This window comes from Hydra vulgaris, chromosome 01 (genome assembly GCF_038396675.1).
Source record: "Hydra vulgaris chromosome 01, alternate assembly HydraT2T_AEP".
NCBI classification, from domain to species: Eukaryota; Metazoa; Cnidaria; class Hydrozoa; order Anthoathecata; family Hydridae; genus Hydra; species Hydra vulgaris.
Window position 1 is genome coordinate 4,651,755 of NC_088920.1, and position 22,009 is coordinate 4,673,763.

The window sequence follows — 22,009 nt, forward strand, 5'->3', positions numbered from 1 at the left end:
ACCTTAATGACACGTTTCTTTGAGGAGAACTCTGACCTATTAAGGGGCTCCCTTAATCGGTCAGAGTTCCCCTTAAAATTTCAATATTTCCCCTTAAAATTTCAATATTTTCAAAAAAAAAAATTGTTTTTAACTACTTTTACCTGTGTATGATTATAAAAATTGTTTTAAAAGTAGCAAATTATTCTATAACTATCTTAATTTGTCTATTTAAATAAACTATTTTTACGTGATGTCCCTAGCAAAGCCATAGCAACGCACTAGTTTAACTGTATACATCCTATATTTTACCTTTATTCAACCCAAATGTGTGTTATAATTGTCATGTTTAAGCTTGAACAGCTTCTTTATAAATTTCTCTAGAACTTTTGTTAAGGTTGCTACATCAAGTACGACAATTTAAATCAGTTATAGTGTTATTTTATCAGCTTAGTTTTATTAGTGAAAATGGGAAAAGATTGTCGAGTGAAGCAACGTACACAAACTCAACGTAAAAGGAAAAGATTTATGGGAAATCTTAATAAATCTGTGAACATTGATAGTGTTTCTGATAATGTTAGTATTGTGTGCCAACAATTAATTTAAATGCTGCTAACAGCACTAGTGTTTTGGAACAAAATAATGAAAACTCGCTTAATTTGTCAGCTTCGTCTCAAAAAGTTGAAGACTTAGAAGATACACTTGTTTTGAAACCTTGTATATCTGGTTATCGTATCATTGATGTTGCTGTTTTAGTTTCTGTTTTTAATTCTTTTCTGTGTCCAGAATGTGGTAGTCCCACACTCTCATTAGGTGAGAGATATAATAAACGACATGGTTTTTCTTCTTTGTTATATCTTAAGTGTCAAAAAAAAGATTGCAACTATACTCATCAGTTCTACACCTCTATCAATGATAATAATAAAAAATTTTTTGATAATAATAAGCGAATAACATATTGCATGCGACTATTGGGCCATGGATATGCAAGCATAAAAAAATTTTGCACTTTTATGAATTTACCTAAGCCTTTGACCAAAAACAGCTTTAAAAATCTACTGAAAATAATTGCAACAGCTGTTAAAACTGTAGCAGAACAAACAATGATAAATGCATGTAAATTGCAAAAAACATCTTTAGTACCAACTGATATTTGTGTATCTTGCAATGGTACATTGCACAAACGAGGATAATCATTGCTGAATATCCTCGTTTGAGTCTTTTCTGTTATCTCTACTGTTAGTGGCAAAGTGTTAGATGTTGAAGTCATGTTTAGATATTATATAGGTTGTTGTATTAATCAAGACCTTCAAAAGTCTAATCCAAATGTTTATGCACAATGGAGAAATTCCCATGTTTGTATGTATAATTACCAAGGTTCTGCTGGTGGTATGGAGCCAGAAGGAGCAAAACTTGTTTTTCAGCGTTCTATTGATAATCGCCAGTTAAGATATATTCAATATTTAGGTGATGGAGACAGTAAAAGTTACATGAACGTTAAAAATACATACCCTGATATAAAAATTGAAAAGCTGGAATGCGTTTGACATTATCAAAAGAGAGTTGGAACACGGCTGCGGAATTTAAAGAAAAGAGAAAAAGGTCTTGGTGGTAAAGGACGTCTTACAAATGCGACAATTGATTGCTTACAAAATTTTGTTGGAGTTGCAATCAGAAAAAATGCAGGTAACCTAAAGGAAATGAAGGCAGGAGTGTTAGCATCGCTATTTCATGTGGCTTCATCGAAAAATAATTGCTTACATTTTCCACACTGCCCTACTGATTCAGACAGCTGGTGCAAACACGATGCTGATAAAATAAATAAAACAACAACATATAAGCCAGGACCGGGTTTACCAATGGACGTTATTATGAAAGTGAGATATATATTTGAAGAGTTAAGCGAAGACCAAAATTTTTGCACGGCAAAACACAAAATGCTAATGAATTGTTTAATAGAATGATTTGGGTATACCAAAACAAACATTTGTCTCGCTTACCCAATTAGAAATTGGCGTATATGATGCTGTTGCTTACATTAATATTGGAGCAAAAGCATCATTTGATATTTTTAAAAAACTGAAAATGGAATCAGGCTATCATTTGATTGCAGGATGCAAAGTATTTAATAATGAAAGAAAGAGAAATGCTGAATATCGAATAAATCCTGATAATAAGTCAAGACAGCAATTTTATGTGCCAAAAAGTTTTAAAAAAATGACAAAATAATTGAAAAAGATGGTGACTTGTCTGTACCTGGTGGATTTTGAAAAATTGGATTATTTTTTTCACCTATTTTACGAATAAAATATTACTGTCTTTAAAGTTTTTACATTAATCGAGTTTCTCTCAGAATAGCAATTTGTGGACGCCGGCCAATATATTTTGAAAACCGTATGATATTTTTTTTATGAAATTTTTATGAAGTGTTTAAAAATTTGACCTTAAACTTCGGTCGTCCTGTGGTGGTGAGAAAAAGTTATAAAAAATCTGTTCCACTCATATCATACACCTGCCTTATAACAACATTATGGTTCAATATGGAAAGGTGGAAATGAGACAATTTCTTTGTATTTTGGCCGGCGTAAAGTCATTTTTTGGTCATTTTAGGAATATTTTGTGGTTACCATGGCAACAATATGGATTTTAAAAAAAAAGTTAGTGCATTATTCTTAATTTAATATAAGCATGTTACCAATAATTATTTTTTATAAAAATGCTTAGACTTAAAATCAGTAGGGGGTACCCCCTTTACCACAGTGCTGCTAAACCTACTTTTTATCAACTAAAAAAATAGATTGCCTGAAATATGCTTTACTCAGGGCCAACATTTAAGGTGTGGGATGTGCCCCTGCCTATACGTGAAGGCAATATGTAGTAAAATTTTCAACGTTACTATCAAAATCAAAATTTAAATTTATCGACAGATTTTATATCTTATATTGTAAATTTTGTAATAAACAAAAGTTATGACCCTGCAAAGTTTACACCCTCCTCATCTTAGGGGTCGGAAAATTTGCATGGTCATAACTTTTGTAATTTACAATATTTTTCTAGAAATATTAAAATCTGTCGATAAATTCAAGTAGCAAAGTTGAAAATTTTACTACATTAGTGCCTTCACATATGGTAGGGACAAGAGCTCTTTGTTTCCAGGCCTCCGCAATCCCAATTTTTTTGCAAGGCCTCCATATTTGGCATAGGTATAAACATACTTAAGTTTGGAATTTGCACGATGGTAAAGTATCCTATGTAGAACATTAAAAAAAATCCTGAGGGCGTTTGCGCATGTGTGTGCGTAGATAGAAACTATACCCTCTACTCCTTATATCATACATCCTTTTATGTTGGCAAACTAGGATCTTTAGTCAAAATTTTAACTTTTTATTGATTAGCGGGTTAATTGTGATAAATTAGAAAATCGAGGTACGTACTTCTAAATTGAACCCCTCCCCCTATACGTTTTTGATGACCTCCCTCCTTCCCCCTATGAGCGTACGTACTTATTGGACTACCCCTTTGAACTATTTGTTGGTCGTAAAAAAAAAGAGGTTTAATTACATTTTAAATAAACTTTTCACAAAAAAAATGAAGACTATTTAAAAAAATATATATTAACTTAAAATATTTGTTTTAATATTTATTGAAATTTTATATTTTATAAAATTTTGATCGATTAAATAAAATTTAAAGACGGTTTAATATAAAGTAAAAACGTGAGATGAAACATGAAATATCGAACTAAAAAGCTTCGACGAAAAATTCTACTAAACCATCGAAATTTTTTATTTTCTTGACGACGCATATCTCCTAAATAAACAATGGCGAAAACCTTGAAAAATTATTTTTTATCAACATTAATTCGTGTAAAAAGTGTATAAAAAGTGCAAATCTAATGAAAAAATAATTTTTATATTTATTATAAAAATAAAGTTTTTCAAAATTTAACCAAATCAAAAAATTATGACTTTATCTTAAATTTGGTACGATACAATTTGAAAAGAAATTATATCAAAATTCAAAAAATTAATTTGCATGTTTAGTAAAAATTCTTAAACATAATAAAAAATAAAAGTATAGATAAAATATTTAACAAATATTTATAAACAATATTATTTAAAAAATTATACATTAATAACATAATAATTAAAAACTGAAAATATAAAAATATAAAAAAAAAACGATAATAAATTAGGTACCGTAATTTAAAAAGTATAATATTATTAATAATAATAACAATAAAAAATAATTATAACAATAAAAAAATTATAAAAATTTATATACCATAATAATAGTTATATTTAATAAATTAATAATTTATTAACTTATATTATAATTATAACTATTAATATATTTGAAAACGAATTATTTTATGATATTTTATTAATAAAAATTTAAACTTTTATAAATCTAATAAACTAGTAAAATTAATTTGTATATTTAAAAACATATTTATTATAAATTAATACATTAAATATTTCATTATTAATTTATATTTATTGTTTTTTTTTAATATATTTAAAATATTAAGTATTTTATCGTGTTGTAAAGTTTTTTAATTCATCGAGGTTACGAAACCGTTTTCCACGGTAATCGATCCAAAATATCTTGACATTCGAACGATTCCATTCACAAAATTCTTTAATAAAATCAATGTCGTCGTGAAGAAGATGAAGTGAAGCCAGAATTCTTTACAAAGATTAATCCACGGAAGAAAATTCTCTTCAAAATCTTTTTTTGTTATTAAATAAACTTTGTCATCAAATAACATCAACTTTTCAATCTTATCTTTCGGTTTTCATCCTTCGAAATTAATTGGACGATGAAAGTAGACTTCCCAAACATTAGTTGAACATTGTATTAAAAGTTTTTTTTCTTCATCACTTAAAATATTTTTATAAACCTGTAACTGGTATAACTTTCTTCCAGATTGAAAGTAATGATTTATGAAATAATTTTCGCAAGCAGTTAAGTAAGAAGTTTTTCCATCGACAATCGAAATCCACATCATAATCCATTGTTTATCAACAATTGATTCTATTTCATCAGTAAATGATGATTGACTTTCATAAAAACATTCAACGAATAAATCATGGTGATCGGTTCTATTTCCACTTTTACTTAGACGATCTAAAGTAAAATTAAATACTAATTATAAAAATAAACAAATTAAAATAATAAATTATAACATTAAAAATTATATACATTATAATATTCTACATATTCATACAATTAATTTTATTAATTTTTTTGAATTTAATGATTGAATAAAAAATCATATACAATTTTTTATTTTTATTAAATAGATTATATTTTACATAATAATATTATATACACAAATAAATATTAAATTAAAATGATATATAAAAATATTAAAATAGTGAAACTTTTAAATAAAATAATACTTTGAAAAAACTTATAAAAATATAGACAATTTTTAAATTTTGTTAATTTAAATATTTTATCACATTTTTAAAACGAAATAATTTAAATATAAGTTATAAATTAAATATATTTAAAATAACAAACATAAAATGAATAAAAATTATTCATTTATATAATTTAAAAATACTTTCTTTTATTCATATATTCCAAGAAAATTTCGTCGTTCGGTTGTTTTAATAAAACATAAAACATTTTATTAAACAAGTTTTTATAAATCAAATTTTAAAAGAAATTTTGATAAAAGAATATTTGTTCATTCGATTTCGATGTTGATTAAAAACTTTGACGAATTTATTTCTTTAAGGGCGAATTATATTGTATTCGTAAAATACTGAAACTTTCAACAGGTTAAGTGCGGGAATAAAGTGCAGAAAAAAAGGTTAGAAAAGTATTTCGCACTTTATTAACCAAATTAACCCTTTGAAATTAACCGCATTTTCACATTTTATCTGTCTTCCAAATAATATATTTTTATAAATTTTATAAGATAAAATATAATATGTGATACAAAATGCGTTTCTTGATTTATACTGAGCGATTAAAGTCTAAACAGAAATACGCAAGACTTATGAAAAAAGGCTGCCATAGTGAAATACAAAGAAATTAGAAAGATTCATAATAAAGAGACTTTTACACATCATAGTCAACATTATTTCATCATTAAAGCATAGCTACAAAATGTAATATATATAATATATTAAAACAAGCAACAAACATACCTTAGATAAACCTATAATCGATTAAATGTAAAATTTATTATTAAAACGCATAAAATCGCATCAAATGACATATTGTTTTAAAAAGTAAAAAATAAATCCATGTAACAAACATTTTAACGTAAACAAGAAAATAATTGCTCATTCACAACTGTTTCATAAAAACAATATTTTTCTGAAACTTTTTGCAAAAGAAACACAGGTTCATGCCAAAATATTTAACTTAGACGAACTGTCGACTTACATTAGAAACAGTATCGTATTGTGCAAATATTGTAAATATATAGAACAAAAAAGAAACGATTAAAAACAGTCCGTTGAAAATGCAATTGAATAATACCTCAGTATGTTATAAAAGTAGTATGACATAGATACGTACATACATTTATCATAATGTACTAGTTTTTGGCATACAAAAGTATGGCAAACATTTTTTAAAGTAAAAAATTTGTAAAAACAATGTTTTCCACGCGACAATAACATACTTTTTGCAGTGTAGAGTTTTCGTGGCGAGATGATGTGTTAGCTTAAGAATTTTTTAAGGTTTATAAATATGCATTTTTTTTTTGCACAACTAGCGTTTTGAAGGCAGGTTGATTTCTTTTTCAACATATTTAATTTACTCCTTCTTACTCAATTATCGTATTTCCAAGGGGAAACTCATATTATATTTTCATACATTAAAAAAACAAAAAAACAAATTAACAAATACAAAACTTCAATTTCGTGAAAGCGATATTTTCAAGTTGCAACAAAAAAAATACTTATTATCATCAATCCTATACAAAAGACAGTCGTCGTAAGTTATTGTTTTAGAAATATATAAATTTAGTTTTAAAACAAAAAACTTTTTAATAAAAACAAATAAATGAATATAAAACTGAAGAATTTACTTACGAATATATATTACTATATATAAATTACTTACGAATTTTAGGAAGTTTTGTTACCCGTGTATGTTTTAATAAACGATGGTGACGCTATGAGTTCGTAAAACTTTTTTAAGAAAAAAAAAACGTTAAGTTGTATATACTTAAAACTCGACGATCGAACTTTCAAAAGATCTTTTCACATATTCGAAAAAATTTTGAATCAACCGTTTAGCTTTATAGAATGATATCGTAACTAGCGCAACCGTTTTTATGAAATATATAGTCTAATAAATGTCGAAAATGTCAATAATGTACCTCCAAATTGCTTAGAGTTGACAAAACATACATTAATTAAACATACATAAGTTAACTGAACCAAATCTAATCTAATTATGCCTTTCCAGGTCTCACGAAGATTTTTTATATTTTCTGAAATAAATATTTTGAAATGTATTTTACTCAGTTTTATTACATTAATTATGGTATATTTACTTACTCAGTTTTATTAGATTAGTTATGGTATATTTATTTACTCAGTTTTATTACATTAACTATGGTATATTTATTTACTCAGTTTTATTACATTAATTATGGTATATTTATAGCGTTTAAAGTAGTTAGTTTAATTATATTTGAAATGAAAGTATTTGAGGCTTCACCATAAGGTTTAGATCACGTTAAAAGCTTGATAATATGTCAAATAATAAATTATGTAATTTCGTTGGAGAACATAAACTATTAATTTAATTGATGTGAAATAAATAATAAATTATATAATTTCGTTGGAGAACATAAACTAATAGTTTTATTGATGTGAAATAAATAAAATAAAAAATTAAAAAATAGATTTGCTTACAAAAATAACAATTTTGTCTGACGTCATTAAGATAATTTAAAAGCCACAAAAAATGTGTAAAAACGCGTTTTTTTAAAAAACACAATTTACAGTTTGTAAATTATTATCAGTTACTTTAGTAATACCTATAAATGAAGCGAATATAAAGTTATATATTATAAATAATTTCATAAAAAATTTCTTACTATATAAGAGTAATTCCACGTCAAAACAACCAATTTTTTTTTTAAATGCAACCCTATGTTCTTGGATTTTCTTTATATTTTTACCATAGTTAGTACATTATAAAATAAGATAAATCCCAAAATTTCAAGGTCTAACTCCTAACGGTTCGTGAGTAATGGTTGTTTTAATTTTGGCTACTATTATTGTTTCTGTCATTTTCCGCCATTTTTAAATTTACATTTCTCCTTATAAAACCAAGTATTTAAACATGTGAATTCTAAAAATAAGTGACTTAGTTAATCTCAAGGTGAGGAATTTGAATACATAAATAAAAAACTCATTTTATAATTAAAAAGTACCTAAATATCAATTATAAATGTTAAAACAATGGACACCTGCCCCAGTAAAATTTTTAGGTGTGCGGTAAATTTCAAAAAATCAAATATAGGCGTACAAATAACAAAAAAAATAGTTGTACGTGTACAAATAATGCTTAATCTAACTAAATAGAGAATAGAGTATTTGATGAACAATACCTTTACACTTAACTATTTGATGATAAAGATATTTTTAACTTGTATTTCCAGAAAACTATTTAGATACCCGAAAAAAATAAAATTTAAGAGAAATATTCGGAATACTGGAAATATCTGGAAAAAGATAATCCCTGTATACAGATAAAGACAGCTAGTTCTGAAAAAAAAAGCAAAGATTCACATAGCAATACAGCCATGATAAACTAAGTAGAGAACTTAGTAATTGCAAAATAACACATAATACTCTTAAATTTGTTTCTTTTATTTTTCAAAAATAATAAATAGCATTTTAAAACTTATATAAATACCTTTCCTTTTGCATTTCCAGTAAATATGTAATCTCCTCTTTTATCAAATGAAGCTTCAATATTTTGTTCGCACTAAAACAATTCTACTTATTTAGAATAGAATCAATACAACAGTATAGCAGATTGATATACTTGCAGCGAGATTGTAACATTTGATTTATAATAAAGATTGATTCATAAAAATGATATTAAAAAATAAAAGTATATATAATAAATCTTTTTTGGGGTATTTAACTGTTTTATAGTAAATTATAGTTCATCATAAAGATATATATTACAGATATTATGTCAACTCTTATGTTAAAACGTTCAAGCTATTTTAATTTCAAATGATGAAAAAAAAAAAAAGAATATATTTATATATATTTATACATACTTGGGGTAAGTGAGGTTTTTTAGCCCTGGTCAAACTAATCAAAAAGAAAAAAAACTCTTGAGTAAGAGAAGAAAAAGCTCACAAACTTTGGATGGTAACCATTCTAGTGGTCGTAGAATCACAATAAAAATACTCAGTCCAAATCTGCTAGGAAAAGCACCCAGTTGTTAAAAATTGTTTAAACTATTCTATCATGTCTTTTAATAGAAAAAAAGTATTGCAGTAACCTATAGAGCCAGAAATGTTAAACTATCAAAAAAAAGAAAAAAAAAGCTTATATTATATCTCATAAAGAGTTTTTATAGAAACATATATATAGAGTTCCACACGGTAAAGAAAATAAATCTCCTTTTAGAAAATCACAATTAGGAATTTTTTTTCTTTTAACAATTAGTATATATTCTCTAATGTCTTAAAAAAATAATGAAAGAATAAAAAAATAAATAGAACAAGCTATTTATAGATTTTAAAAGAAGAGGAAAAGCGTATAATTCGATTTAAAAAAAAGTGTTGAACTTTCATCATTTTTTTTAATACCTTGTAACAATCCAAAATTTTAGCAATTAGTTGTAAATGGGTCAACCACAAAGCTGGTTTAATATTTTAAAGCATCAACATTTAATTTTTAAATATTTTGCAAAACATTTATATTCAATTAGAAATTATTTAAACTTCAAAACATAGTGATATAGTCAATTTAAAAATATGGAATCATTCCAGGAACCAGTTGCTTGCGCATCTAATGAAAATAAAAAAGGCGACTTTTAAATTATTTTAAAATTTAATTGCTTTTATACTTAAAATTTATTTGCAGTTTACTTTTTTTATTACAGCCATCAAGATAAAAAATAGAAAAGCACTGAATTAAAAGAATTACATGAGTAGATATCATGACGAAAAGAAATACAAAGCTAAAGAAAATGCTAGACTTCAAAGACAAAGGTGGAAAAAAGATTTTCGAAAGATTACAGCTGAAAGAACAAAAACTTGAAAGAATGAGAAAATCTCGACTGCTGCAAAAAGATGTATCTTCATCTGTAGAATCAAATCACCAATCATATGCAAATATGCAAGTTAAAGAAAGGTATATGAAAAAATGGAATCGCTTTCTTCCCAAAAGTCCTGTTCAGAAAAAAGAACTGCTGTGTTGTGTACTCAATGAAACTCAACCATTAACTTACTCAATTTAAAAATTAACAAACAATTTCAGAGAGAAAGAATTTGTGCTTATTAAAATTTTTTATTGCGACTATGAAATTAGTCAACTTTACCCCAGAACAGCAGATTATACTTCTGTAATGATATGAGACAGAAAGGTGCGTGTTCAAATCTGAAATATGTTATAAACGCTAAAAGAAGCTTTCGAAGAGTTTAAGCTAAACCATACAGATATTAAATTAAATCTTAAAATGAGACCACTTTCGCAGGGTTCAGATGTACTTTCTGCAATTAAAACGGGAAACTTAATGATTCTAAATTTTATTTGCAAAAAATGCCATTTGCAAGGAATGTACGGCTTATAGTCTTTTTGATAAATTATTACTTCAGTTCGAACAATTTGAGTTGAACACTTCGTGAAACCAGTGGCAGAAACCTCAAGCAAAATTGTATATTAAAAAAGCAAAGGTTAACAAAGAAGGAACAATTGCAGTTTCATTATCACATGTTAAAGAAATGCATGCAAAGTTTATTATTCATAGTAATGTCAAAAGTCATCTTTATTTAAATTAAATATAGAACCAGCGATTCAAAAAGATTTAAAAAGGCTGTTATTTAAGCTGACTGGGTAGAAAATTATACTTGTTTTTGCCAAAACGAAACGCAAGCGGCTCATTTGGATCAAAATCACATTTCTATTTTTGTATGTGCAGTTTGGCATCATCAAATTAAATCTTTTGCGCTAGTTTCTGATTCAAGCGATCATACAAAATTATCTGTTGTTTTAAAAATAAATAAAATTATCGATAAATAAAATAGCTTCTATCAGAAAATATTTCAAAAGTTCATATTTTCAGTGACAAGGCATCATCTCAATTTGAAAATAAATATATTTTAGCATCAATGAAAATTTTAGAAGTAAAGCATACAATTATAATGCACTGGTATTTTTTTGCTGCAATGCATGGAAAAGGAGTTGTGGATAGAATTGGAGCCACTGTAAAACGTGTCGCCAGAAAAAATATTTTAACAGAAAATTATAATTTCTTGCGCTGGGGACAATATAAAAATTACTGTTATATTACTGAATGAAAAAGAAAAGCTAGAAATAAACAACTCTCTTGGTTTGAGCGCCTTTTTTAAGAAAACAAAAAAAAATAAAAGAATTGTGTAAATGCCATTACTTTCAAGTTTTAGAAGCTTTCATCGGGCAATTGCATGAAAACAAAGAAATAAAAACTTATAAATTTACATTTAGTGTCTAGACAGTTTAAAAGTGACCAGGTATCTTAAAAATGACCTTTATAAACTGTAGAAACAATTTTTATCATTCCTAAATAAAAGCTATAAATATAGTATGAAATTTGTTTTATGTTTTAATCTAAATTATAATAAAAATTTGCATGTGGCGTAGCTGATAGTTGCGTAGCTAACTCCATGGTTTTTAAAAAACTTTTTTTTGACCTGTAATTATTATTATATTTAAAAAGTTTGATAAATAAAACTTGGACGAAATAACTGTTAATGAAGAAAAAAACATTTTTATGAAAATATAAATGATTATTTAAGAGACAAATTGATTCAAATTTTAAATTAAAAAAAACAAACTCTTTTGCACGTTACAATATATATGACAAATACAATTAACAATAACAAATGATAAATAGCATATAAAGAAAAAAAAAGAAAAAATTTATATTATATTAAGTTAACTGAATGTAAAAAAAACTTGTTGCAAAATTTATGTAGCTGACCATAGAACTCTACATATATATATATATATATATATATATATATATATATATATATATATATATATATATATATATATATATATATATATATATATATATATAAGAATTCTCTTCCTCTCTGTCTCTATATACATATATGTAGAGAGAGAAAAAGAAATTTATATTGTATCAAGTCAATTAAACTTAAAAAAACTTGTTGCACACATTGTGTAGCTGACCGAAGAACTCTAAATATATATATATATATATATATATATATATATGTAGGGTTCTTCGGTCAGCTACACAATGTGTGCAACAAGTTTTTTTAAGTTTAAGTGACTTGATACAATATAAATTTCTTCTTCTCTCTCTACATATATGTATATAGAGATACAGAGAGAGAGAGGAAGCGAGAGAGGGAGAGAGAGAGAGAGAGAGAGAATTCTTTTATATATATATATATATATATATATATATATATATATATATATATATATATATATATATATATATATATATATATATATATATATATATATATATATATATATCGCTTCATAAGCGAGAGGTTCCGAGTTCAATCCCCACCACGTCCTTGGTAGTACCGCGCTCAACTTGTTTTTCCACGCAGCGGCCTTGTTCGTCAAGGTTCGTGTTTTGGATTTATAAAGTTGAGAGGGTGATAATCACTATTAAGTAGCCTCCTCCTCTGTAGTAGCCTTCTCGGCCTTGAGGAGGTGAATAACAAAGGAAAATATATATATATATATGTATATATATATATATTTATATATATATATATATATATATATATATATATATATATATATATATATATATATATATATATATATATATATATATATATATATATATATATATATATATATATATATATGCAAACAAACAGGTTTTATTTGTCAAACTTTATTAGTAGAAACAAAAACAGCAGTATATCTTTACTCCAACAGGAAGAATATGTTGTTTTCCATCAACTACAATTAATACAGGTGGATGTTTTATTGGGCAAACCATGAACTTATTATGGAAAAAATTAAAAAATTAATTAAAAAAAAAATCAATTTTTATGTCAAAACCGCTTAAATGCTATCCGTGAAATGTTAAAAACTTCAAGATTTCATATTCAAAATCCCCAAACCCTAAATGGTCAAAATTTAATTTGTTTACCACAAATTAAAAAAAATTATATCATAAAAATAAAACTATATATTAACAAAATAGTAGTTGTAATATAATAATATATAACATTAACAAATATTACATTGAATGAGTTATATACATTAGATATATAATTTTTTTACCCTTGCATGGGTTTTGCAAAATGTTTAATACTAAAGCTGTTTAATACTTTAGTCTTTAAAACTCAAAATTACAAACGTAAATTGTTTCACATGACTTGTAACTATTTTGCTATACACTTTTATTACGCTATTGTTATCCATTAAGCTTCACTAAAAGAATCTGACCAACTTTTTTTATAACTTTTTTTTATCGAGCTTTTACAATATGAATCAAAATTCTTTTTTTAAACACATGGTATTATTGAAATTGACCTTTTAAATAAAAAAATGAATAAATAAGTATTTCATTGAAACAACAATGAATAGGAATAAGCAAGAAAATAATGAAAATCAGAGGATGAAAAAAAACAAAACAAACAGTAATCAGCAAAGAACTTAGGATAACAATAAATAATAGCAAAGAAATTAGGTCTTTGCGTATTGCATACATAAAAAAGTCCTTAAATAATATATGTTTATAACACTAATAATTTGTAGAAACTTTCAATTAAAATATTTATCAAGAGCAGTTATTAAGTTCTTTACTTCTTGATTTTGCCTTTTCATGACAGTCTTCATTTTGAGGTTAGTATTTGCTCTTACTTGGTGTTTATGTTTTTATTAAAACCCTTGAAGTTTTTGTCAAATGTAGTAGTACTTTGGCAACTAATACCCAATGGATACATACTCTAAACTGGTCTTTCTACAAATTGGTCTATCCTGTTTAAAAATTGGCATTGTAGATATTTTCTCTCCATGTATAAGTTTGTTTACTATACAGATTTTACACTCTTCACTTGCTATGTCTTTTTGATTTTTTTTTCCTCTGCTATGTCTTTTTGATTATAGTCTTGGTGTTAGTAATATTCTTGTAATGATCACCCATCTAACAATACATTTCTACAGTAAGTTTTTGCATTTTTACATTGCTGGTGTCAATGGAATTTTCTTTTTTTTCTAATTTTGTTAATTCACCTCCTGAAGGCCATAAAGGCCACTACAGTCATGGAGGAGAAACAAGTTAAGTGTGGTACCAGGCACGTGGTGAGGAGCAAACTCGGAATTTCTTAATTACCAAGCAAGGTATCTGCCACAAATAAAACTTTTTAGACATGTTTCGCTTATGTAAATAAAACATTTATAAAAAACATGGATTTAAATGTTCTAACTTCTTAGGGTTTAGATAACAAAACTTGGGTTTAGTTGACAAAAAAAAAAAAATCTTTTTTTTGGTAACTTTTGTTTTTTAGTTAAAAAAAATCATCATTTTAGCTTGAAAATTTTTATTTAATGCAGGAAAATAAACTTCTGCTGGAGTGTTTTTCTTTTGTTTATGTTTACTTATTTTTATTAATGATACATTACTTTGTAAATAAAAAGTGGTGTCTTTAATAAATATATATAAAAAAAAGGTGTCTTTAAAATGGTGTCTTTAAAAAATGGTGTCTTTAAAGCATTTTGTTTATGTTAACTTTTCGAACTTTTCAAATAAGATAGTTATTAGTTTACTTTAGATTTTTGAGTTGACTAAATTTCTTATAAAGTAATTACTCCAGCATGTAGAAACTTAATAGCAAAAATTGCTGGTACCATGAATGGATAAAAATTGCTGGTACCAAGAATGGATTTGGAATGGATAAAAAATGGATAACTACTTTAACAACTGATGTATTAAAACAATGAATTTTTCAAACAAAATTGTTTAAAAAAAACTTTGAATTAATTGTAAAAAAAATATTCTTTTTTTAGGTTTCAATTCATTTAGCTTTTAGATTCAATTCATTCTAAATTATTTTAATACTTCTAATTTATTTGAAATTATTATTTAAACAATAACTATTTATTGCAGAAACTTAACAAAATAACAATTAAAATAATTTATAACAAAAATTCAAATGTTCATAATGTTAAACATAATGCTAAATTATTAACTTCATCTTTTGTCTTCCAGCAACTTCTAACACAAAAAGTGGTTGCTCGCAGGATTGCTGGAGGTGATGTTAAAAAAAAACAAAAAAAACAGAGAGTGTGTAATAAGCTGGTGACTCTATGTTTGCTTTTAATATATTCATCTAATCATTTTTAGAATACTTTCACTGATACAGATAGTACAAAAGATGGAGGAAGACGACTCCATACAGTGACTATTCTATTAAGAATTCTTAATGGACATTCTTTTGTTAATTCCTTTTTGAATCTTTTTTGGATTTCTTCTGTATGCAGATTATTCTTTTGTTAACTGTTATTTAACTGTTGTTCAAACTTTTGTAGCAGTTTACAGTGGTTTTAAAAATTTAATAAAATTTAATTAATTTAATATAATAATTAATATAATTAATAATATAATTTAAATAACTTTTCAAACTGCTTGAAAGACATCTTAAGATATTTAAACATTTAAATTATAATAAATAAATACCATAGTCTTAAATACAAAAAAGCCCTAAATCCTAAAAAGGATTTATTAATAGAAAAATTAATTTATATTTTTAAACTTTGAAAACATTTTTTACAGAAATGATCTTAACTGATTTCAATTAAAATATGTTCAGATATCATCACCTGACAATTAAAACTTACAAGCAAGCATTAATGACACCATTTTCAAAACATTTTAACAGTGATTTCAAGTAGGAAAAACAACAATAAAAAAGAAATTTGCACCTGCAATTTTCACTTACAAAAATGAAACTTAAAAAAGAAAATGAATTTTTATTGACTAACTTGAAAAATTTTAAATGAAATTAAAAATCTAAAAAAAGTTGAAATTAAAATTTTTTTAATAGAAAAAAATAAAAAAATATCAGAAAGATTATAAAGTGTACTTAACAATAGAGAAATAATTCATAAACAAACCTTTTTTGAAGATGAATGTATTTTCTTAGACAAAATTGGTTGAAGTTTTGATTACCTGAACTGAAAATCAAAATTATTTATTGTGTATGAATTTAATTTGTTTGCAAAATCTTTGCAATAATTTGTTTGTAGGCAAGATTGTAGTTTATTTTTAAAAAATTACTTTTAAAATACAAATTCATAATATCAAAACATTTAGTGGTAATTATACTGAGACTTTTAAAATATATTTTAAGAATATTTTGAAATAAGATTCCATAGAATCTAGTAAGTACATAAAAAGAGCGACCTAGTAGTACTTAAGTACCAAGTAGTAGTAGTACTGAAGTAGAAGCAGTACTGAAGTAGTACATACAGTAATCAGGCATCTAATACATTTGATCAAGAACAATTAAAAGTAAATTAGTTCTAAATTCCTAAACACAAACTCAATTAAAAAGTCATGTAATTAGCATTTCCAAATCAAAATTATAAATACATGAAATTGGCAAAATACAATTTTTTTTTTTAATTGTTTTTATTATTTTTATTGTATTATTATTGTGATTATTAATATTATATTCATTTGTTAGTGCTTTATTTTCCTTTCTTTCCTTTTTTTTATTTATTGTTTTTTATTTTTTTTTTCCTCTTAACCTTATTTTAAAATCTTTCTATATTTTATTTATAGTTTTTTTTTTTTGTTTATTTTGTTTTTGTTTTTTTTAGGTGTTCAGGGTTGCCACCGTTATTTAAAAACAAAATGCCCTGATTTTCCCTGATTTTTTCGCTAAAATTTTGCTTTTTTCTCCCTGATTTTCCCTGATTTTTCGCTAAAATTTTGCTTTTTTCTCCCTGAATTTTTCTGATTCTGACCCTTAAATTTTGCTTACTTTCCCCTGATATTTCCAGCATTCAAAGACCTAAACTTAACATTAAAACTTCTCCATTAACCCCAGAGCGTTTTTAACAGATATTATAATCCCCCAATGAGTAATGAACCAATCAATTTGTTTCAAAATTAAAATAAATAATCAAATACTTCAATCAACACATAAAATTATTCTTTAAAAAAAATGTAAAAACTACAGCAGAATCCCGTTAACTTGAACTATGAAGGGATATATATATATATATATATATATATATATATATATATATATATATATCTAGATATATATATATATATATATATATATATATATATATATATATATATATATATATATATACCCATTTGTCCAATATAGGAAAATGCTCCAATTGTTTTAGAGAAATAACTAAGAGAATGTCCGAATTAGGCTGAGCTCACCAGGTTTTTGAAAATGTTTGACTTATCAAGATTTTGTGACCTATCTTATGGCCCTCCCACCAAGGGCTTAATCAGGGTATATTTAAAACGGATATGTTCAATGGGCATTGAAAATCTGTCAGACTTAGGTTACAAGATAACGAGATTAAAAAAAAAATAACAATTAAGATTGGAAATGTTTTTAATAACGAGCAATGTATTAAAAATTCAAGAGTAAATAAACACAAGTTATAATAATTAATTAAAAAAGACTAACAAAAACTAAATGAGTAAACTAAAAAAGTAATATTGCTAAATACTGAAATGTTTGAAATAAAGATCAAACAATTTTATGTTAGAAAAATATAATTATTTGTTATTTACATCTTTTTTTTTCTTATGCAATATTACTAAAGCCTCTTCAAGCATCTTTATTTCTTTTTCGTGTTCCTCACTTTTTCGCTTACGATCATTACCTTTTGTAAGAAGTAGTTTCATTTGAGACATATCCTGCTGTTTGCCAGCTTCCTTGGTAAATGTAATAAATTCCTCATTGTACGTTTTACATACTTCGTTCAATACTTTTTGCTTTTCCTCAAGTCCCAATATTTCCTGATCTAAAAGCATTATCACGCTATTTTCTTTTTCTTTTGCTTGAAATTTTTTATTTTCCTCCAAATAGTTTTTATATTGTAACGAGGCACTACGAACAGCCTTTATCATTTCATTGTTTATTTCTATTTCGTGAGCACTTAATTTGTTTGATACCATAAAATCCTTGATAGTGCGAGGAGATATAAGTGACTTTTCTTTCATGTTTTCGCTGAGTATATTACTGTTAACACTGAAACCTCTCTAAATTGATGCTTGCCCATGACATAACGTAAAAACAAATATCAAAACTTTTGATAAAACTTTGTAATCTACACCAACTTTAATGGTTTCGAAATAAAACTTGTCTAAACGATTTCCAGTGTGAAAATTTTTAAATGCGGGTAAAAGAGTAGCTGAACTTTCCTCTAACTTTGAAAATTGTATGAAAGCCTGATCACATTCATTTGAAGTAATATGTGAGCAAGAAAGAATTAGATGTAGTACGGATTTCATCTGATGAAGAAGATCAGCTTTTTGTTTAAAAAGAATTGACACTGGACTGATGCAACCAGTTGCTTCCAGAAAAGAAAATCGATTCAAACTTCTTTCGAATATTTTTTCCAGGATTCCAATGATAATGAGACGGCAATCTTTCATGAATCTGTTGATGACATCCTGAGATAACGCATCCTTTCTCCTCAATGCGATTATGTCATGCTCTGCAGCAAATCCAACTGTCATTAATTTTAATGGCAGAAAGTTTTCCTTTTTAGTGAAATCAAATTTTTGAAGTTGTCTGCCATTGACGATGCTGCTAAGGATATCTTGTTTTATAATCAAACCCATCAAACTTTTAACAGTTGAGAACAAATCTTCAAAAAGAAAGGGAATCATTGGGGCATCGGTTTGATATCTCAGTAAGATTTTTTGCAACAAACTTGCAATGTAACAAAAAAACTTCAATTTAGTCACAGTTAACTCATCTTTTGTTCCCCCTAAAACTGTTTCATAGCTCTTGCATTTTGGTTGCTTACTTTTAGGAAGAGTCTCCCAATACTTGATTATTTTTTTAACATTCTCCCAAATTAAACAAAGTTTAATTTGCAACTTTTTGGTCTTCAACCCAGCGTGTTGAGCAAAATGCATAAGGAAAACTCTCACATTCAGTAACAGTTACATAATCAGCTCTTCTAGCTGGAGAATCATGAAAAAGTTTGTATGATGCTTGCATTAACTTTCCTATATTCCATTCAACAGGTTGAAAACCTGATTTGAAAGCCCCATGTATTACATGAAGGTTACAAGTCCCAACGTTAAGAAGTTTAGGTAGCTCTTGTTGATCACGCTGCTTTTCAAGAAGATTAAGAAGGGACAAGTTCACATTTGGACCATCCATACTTAGTTGAGTCAGATTTATGCTATTAATCGTTGACTAAGACGTAGTAATACTTTCAAGTAAATTTTTTGCTGTGGGATGACCTAAAAATTTAGAGTCAAAGTATCTGGATTCAACATGATTTAGATCGCTATTCCAAAACCGAATATTTAGATCTAATTGACAATTTTGGAAAGAATCGTTCAGGCTTTCATCAAATGAAACAGTATAATAAGGAGATTTCTTTATATTTTCAGTTAGAAGTCTGTGAAAATAAGGCCCAAGACCAAAATTAATTATATAACCAAGTTTTGTTCTACCCATTTCATAAGATTTAGCAGTATTGTTGTCAGGGAACATTTTCTGATAAAGTAGGCCATTTTCATTGCACGAATTCAATGAGAAATTATTTTGTACTGCATTTAAAACAGAATAGATTTCTGCACAACTTTTATCACATTGATCTACTATGAGAATTCCTTGCTTTTTAGATGTAGACTGTGCAGGCATGAAGAAGCAAGATACTGGTTTTGATTTCTGTGCATGTTTTTTGCTATCCATGTGACTTATCACAGCTCTTCTGCCCATATTTGACAAATTAAATTCAACTTGGCATATTTTGCACTTGGCTGACTTTTTATCTCTGCCTATTACCAGCCATTTTTCAAACAAAGGATCAGTTAACCATTCTTCTTTGAAATACGTTGCCATTTTAAATTTTAAAATATTGTACTATTCTAAAAAAAGAGCAAATGTAAACACAATGTGATTAATTTTCTTTAAACATGTTAAACATTAACCCTGGTACGCTGGAAAAGGAAAATTTTTATTAGAAAACATTTCAAAACATTAAAGAAAAATTAAAAAGTTCCCTGATTTTCCCTGATTTCTTCCTAAATCAACTATTTCCCCCTGATTTTCCCTGATTGTATCTAAATTTCCCTGAATTTCCCTGATTTCCCTGATTTGGTGGCAACCCTGGGTGTTGTTCCATTGACTAGTTTTTAACGATATGAGTGACACCTAACCTTATTTATATGAGCTTATAAAATATTATTGTAAATTTTTATATTTAACAGTTAAATAAATGGATTGTTTTAGTTTTAAACAAAACAATTCTGATAAAAAATGGTTTATTAAAAAGAAAAAGAAAAATTTTCACAAAAACTTTTTTTTTAAATTTTAAACAAATTTTTCAATTATTTTAAAACTAAAAAGATTATTAGTTATAACAAAAAAATAACAAATCTGATTGGTTTATTTTAGTTAAACGAATAATGATTGGTTTATTTTAATTTAATGAATAACGATTGGTTTATTTTATTTTAACAAATAACGATTGGTTTATTTTAGTTTGAAATAACGAATCACTTGGTTTATTTTAGTTTGGTTTAAATGAGTTTTTTTTCCAAAAAAAAGTACTAGTCAAAGTTTATAGAATTGATAATGTTTTAAAAAACTAAATTATAACAATTATAACAAAATGCAAGAGTTTAAAAATTGAAAATGGTTAAAAACCTTACTTGTCACGTGGATGAAATTGTACTTTTTGAACAGCCAACGGAAAGCAATAACGCACTTCACAATCACCTGACAAGACATCCCATAACCCAACATTCCAATCAGTTGAAGATTTTAAAATCTTTTTACCATTACGACTCCAACTAAAACATAAAATAAAGTGTTTATTTCAATAGCTTTATGCTTTAAGGTCACAAAAGTGTCCAATTTTCACAAAGGTTTTCTTACAAAGATTCTTTATTCAATTTTTGAACTTAAAAAATTTTAATTAAATTTTAATTTCCAAAAGAATAGGAAAGTTTTAATAACAAAAAAAACTGTAAAGGTTAGATAAAGTGTTAAAAATGGTCGGGAAGCGGGAGCAATTGCTCTTATATACTGACCACAGAAATGATATTAAGTTGCAAAAAACTGGCCAGATTTTTTAGTCACTTTGAGAACATAAATGTTTGTGTATGTCCGTAAAACAAAAAAATATTTTATCAAACGAACTATTATATTAATACTATGGCTCATTCTCAGAGCCACATCTGCAAAGGTGTAAATCTTTTAAACTATTATTATTTGTTTACTAATATAAATGTTTTAAATATATTTTTTAAATTGTCAATATTTTAAAAATTTGTTTTGTATTACAGATTTTATTAGTATATTCTTATTTTTTATTTAAAAACTATGTATTTTTTATGTAAATGAAAATTTGACCACAGAAACAATATTCAGTTGCAAAAAATGATAGATGTTAAAGGCTTTATGAAGACATACAAAGCTTTCAAAGGGAATCTTTCTTTATAGCTGCTTTATGTGTGTAGGCCTCAGGAAGCTTTGTGAAATTTAAATTATTTCTTTTCTAAAGCACAGTGTTCACATACTACCCTTGCAGAATCATATATGTTTGAAATTATTTATTAAACTTCTGTGTACCTCAATGAATTTTATTTGTCT

The 22,009-nt window shown here is 26.0% G+C and overlaps 1 long non-coding RNA gene across 1 annotated transcript; it reads right to left on the reverse strand.

Annotated features, from left to right (window-relative positions):
* Window positions 1-4,401: 4,401 nt before the first annotated feature.
* On the reverse strand, window positions 4,402-21,240 carry LOC136074750 (uncharacterized). The gene is made up of 5 exons (XR_010635391.1): window positions 21,067-21,240; window positions 16,305-16,364; window positions 8,878-8,949; window positions 8,054-8,310; window positions 4,402-5,109 (listed from the first exon to the last, which is right to left on the reverse strand). It is a non-coding gene; the product is annotated as an uncharacterized LOC136074750 (long non-coding RNA).
* Between the last annotated feature and the right edge of the window lie 769 nt (window positions 21,241-22,009).